The following is a 4,310-nucleotide window of genomic DNA, read 5'->3' as shown; positions in this document are numbered from 1 at the left end:
CTCGCGAGAACGGCGGAAGCAGCGGAGGTTCCCCCCTCCCTCCCCGTTCCCGCTCCAGGTCTCGCGAGGCTTCCGTCTTGCCCGACGGAGAGAGCTAGAGCCGTCCCAGAGGAGATGAAGCGGCCGAGTTGCCGGGCGCGGATAGGAAAATGATCCGGCCTCGGCCTTGCCGGGTGGGATTCGGCTGCTGGCGGGAGGCCTCTCAGGCAAGGGGCGGCCGAGGAAGGGCGCCCTTCACACGAGACGTGGCGCCGCCGCCTCAATGAGGTGCCCACACGGGTAGGGGAGGCCCCGATGGTTAAGCCCGGTCTGCGTTGGTGCTGCCGCCTGTTCGTCCGGCGGCCCAGAGTACCGCCGCGGCGGAGCCCCGAGGCCTGTCTGGAAGCGGGTTCCCACAGCGCCGCGAGGTGGGGGACAGGGAACCGCCGGCGGCGGAGGGACTTGGGTTCCCCTCCCTTCGGCAAACCCATTTTGTCCTTCTGGGTTTCTTTGAGTTTCTTAATTGAGCGGGGAAGAGTCAGTTGAGGGGTGCGGGGCGGGGGAATGAAGGGCTGTGTGGACGAGCCCTGGGCGGGCTTCGTCCAGCTACAGAGGAGCCTCGCTGCTGATAATGGGGCAAAGAGAGAGAGGTGGCGGGAGTCGGAGGCACTGCAGTCCCCGGTTCAGAAATGGAGCTGCCGTCCCTATCCAGATGCGCCAGGTGCCTCCCAGCCAGATACAGGGCTACAGGGAGGAGAGATGTCCTAGTTTAAAACTAGGGCATGAAAAGATCAGAAAAATCCTCAGTCGCTTGCCTTTTCTCTTGCATTGTGCACTCATTGCTGGTGCTTTATTTTAAAATAACAAAAAACAATTTTTATTAAAGATTTTCCTCGTTTACAAAAGCGCATGCATTGTCTCTTTCTTCAGGTTGTGTTTTCTACAGATCAGTTACATTTGCCCTGAGACATTGGTGTTTGTTATATGCAGCATAGGGTTGGGAAGAAAAGAGGGAAGCAGGAGAGAGGATGGGGCAGTAAACTTTATTTTCTTTTACTTAGTGTATGCATGGGGTTTTTGTGTCAGCTCTCACTTTGGGTAGGTTCTCTTTCTATACGTTTCCTTGGTGGTGAGACAGGTTGGGGTGGGCTTGGGTGTGGTTGATTGTCTTTGATTGGCTGCAGTTCGATTTGTTTGTGCGAATGTGAGGGGGTTGTTGGGTTAAGTTACGGTAACCATATTGAAGTGTTCTAGTTACAGGTAGGTAGCCGTGTTGGTCTGCCGTAGTCGAAACAAAATTTAAAAATTCCTTCCAGTAGCACCTTATCTGAAGTGTGCATTTACACAAAAGCTCATACCAATAACAAACTTAGTTGGTCTCTAAGGTGCTACTGAAAGGAATTTTCATATTGAATTGTGTGATGTCGGTGGGTTCATGTTGTCTTGTTGGGCCGTGTATATGATAAAGGGGAGCCATACCAGAGTGAAGACGTCCTCTTCTATTTGTCCCCGTATCAGTTACAGTCTATTGGTTAGCTTTTCTAGTACAGTGGTACCTCGCAAGACGAAAAACGCGCAAGACGAAAAACGCGCAAGACGAAAAACGCGCAAGACGAAAGAGTTTTTCATTTTTTGAGTTGCTTCACAAGACGAATTTCCCTATGGGCTTGCTTCGCAAGACGAAAAACGAAAACGTCTTGCAAGTTTGTTTCCTTTTTCTTAAAACCGTTAATACCCTATGGGAAACCGTGCTTCGCAAGACGAAAAATTCGCAAGACGAAAAAACTCGCAGAACGAATTAATTTCGTCTTGCGAGGCACCACTGTAATGCTGTTTCCCATACTACTTGATACCAGCGTTCCATGTTTATTTCTGACAGGTCCCTCCAGTGTCTGGCTATGATGTTTCTGGATGCTGAGAGTAGGTGGATTATGAGCTCTTTATAGTGTGTTCAGTAGGGCCAGTTCTGGGCTGACTTCTAGTACCTGTTTAGTTATTTTGCTTATTTCTTGTACGATCGCTGTCCAGAAGAGTTGGGTTTGGGGGCATTCCCACCAGATGTGGAGGTATGTGCCTATGGAGCTGCAGCCTCTCCAGCATTTTGGTGAGGTTCCTGGACATAGCAGCACCAGTTTACGTGGTGTTAAGTACCAAGTGAGTTCCTTTCTTTTTGCTGATATGGATTTAAAGGGAGTTACTGATGCTTGTTTTTAAAACCTTTTCAGGCTTGCCTGAAAAGATGTATATAAATACCTTACATAAAAATCTAAAACCATTTTTGCCTAGAGATGTCAGTGTACAGCTGTGCATTCACAGTCATTTGTGCTGGAGCCGGTGGCACATGAAACATGGGATTTCTTTGGCTGTTGAAACCTGATTAATCATAGGTGGCATTGTGAATACATTTCCTCTTTCCCAGGAATGGCTATAGATCAGCAGTAGAACTCCTACTTTCCATGCAATGCTCTCTGGGTAGGACTGGAAATGTCTCCTGCCTGAAATCCTGGAGACTTGCTGCCAGTCAGAGTAGATGAGGTAGATCAGGGGTAGGCAACCTAAGGCCCGGGGGCCGGATGTGGTCCAATCGCCTTCTCAATCCTGCCCGCAGTCGGTCCGGGAATCGGTGTGTTTTTACATGAGTAGAATGTGTGCTTTTATTTAAAATACACCTCTGCGATATTTGAGGGGCCTGCCTGGTGTTTTTATATACTATAAGATGCACAGACCATAAGACGCACCTAGTTTTTGGAGGAGGAAAACAAGAAAAAATAATATTCTGAATCTCAGAAGCCAGAATAGCAAGAGGGATCGCTGCACAACGATCCCTCTTGCTGTTCTGGCTTCTGGGATAGCTGCGCAGCCTGTATTCGCTCCATAACACACACATACATTTCCCCTTACTTTTTGGGAGGGAAAAAGTGAGTCTTATAGAGCAAAAAATACGGTAAGTAGAATGTGTGCTTTTATTTAGAATGCATCTCTGGGTTATTTGTGGGGCATAGGAATTCGTTCATATTTTTTTTCAATATATAGTCTGAGGGATGGTGGACCAGTCCATGGCTGAAAAAGTTTGCTGAGCCCTGAGGTAGATGGACCACTGGTCTGACTTCGCAAAAGTCAGCTCCCATGGTCCCTATCTTATTTCACATTTCGAAAACACCATTGTTGAAGGCTTGCTCTGTGTTTGTCTCCATGTGGCTTGGGCACCATCTGCTGGGCAAGGAAAGGGAGTGAGGAAGCTGGCCCCATGTGATGCCATCCTTGATGACAGCTTCAACCACTCTGAAGTGAATCTTTATATGGATCTAGGAATAACGGATTATGGGCAGGGACACCGTTAAACTAATGCCCAAATGACTTCAGTTTCCAGTTGGCAACACTTCCTGGACATGATAAACATAAAGGTCTGTACAGTGCTGTGGCATGTCCTTAACTTTGCCAGAAGTTCCTGGCTCTGCTTAAATACCTTCAGCAAAGGAGAGCCCACACTTCCTGAGGCAAACAGCTTGTATCATTAGGGACTGTCTCCCCATGTTTCCCCCAATCAGCTTCCCTGCAATTTCCACCTTTTAGTCCTGCCTTCTGGACAAAAGAAAAAAAGTATGCATGACCGAATCTCCACCCCAGTATTGTTTAAAGCAATTAAAATGTTTGTCCTAAAGTCTGCTTAGTCATTTCCATTTGACTTTTGTCAAAAATTGTGGCAGTGTGCGCTAAATTATGTAGAAGATGTTTGTGTGTAGCTTTGATTGGATGCCTTCTAATTTTGACAAGTACTAAACCAATGTACCCCATTTTCTTCTCCAAGCTATTCATCCTTCTTGATTTTGTGCCTCCCCCGCTTCTATCAGCAGTCTAGTACTATTAATTTATTTATATCCCACCTTTCCCCCAAATCAGGACTCAAGAAGACTTACGTAAGTTAAAACAACATAGATAAAATACTGAAGGCTAAAACCGTATAAAAGATAATAATTTAAAAGTAATTAAACTGTTATAGAATTAAACAATATACAAACAGATCTATTAAAACACAAATAGTAAAAACAGCACAGTACTATTTAAATGCCCATTTCTTAAAAAAAATATTCAGGCTGCAAAAGCCTATTGCAATAAAAGAGTCTTCAACAGCTGGCGGAAGGGTCTATTCTACCACAAGTTATCCCTGGCTAATCTCTATTTGTGGTTGCCACAAATTCCCTTTCCCCTATATCTTCTGGCAAGTACAGAGGGCTTTGGAGGAAGCGTTTCTGTTCTCTCTCCCCCCCCGCCCCGCCGCTGCCCCCGCTATGGCCTGTACTAGGACTGGGCGATATCTGGTTTTCAACATC

The sequence above is a fragment of the Podarcis pityusensis genome (genome assembly GCF_964106645.2).
Source record: "Podarcis pityusensis genome assembly, chromosome: 14".
Classification (NCBI taxonomy): Eukaryota; Metazoa; Chordata; class Lepidosauria; order Squamata; family Lacertidae; genus Podarcis; species Podarcis pityusensis.
This window is presented reverse-complemented; position numbering follows the sequence as displayed.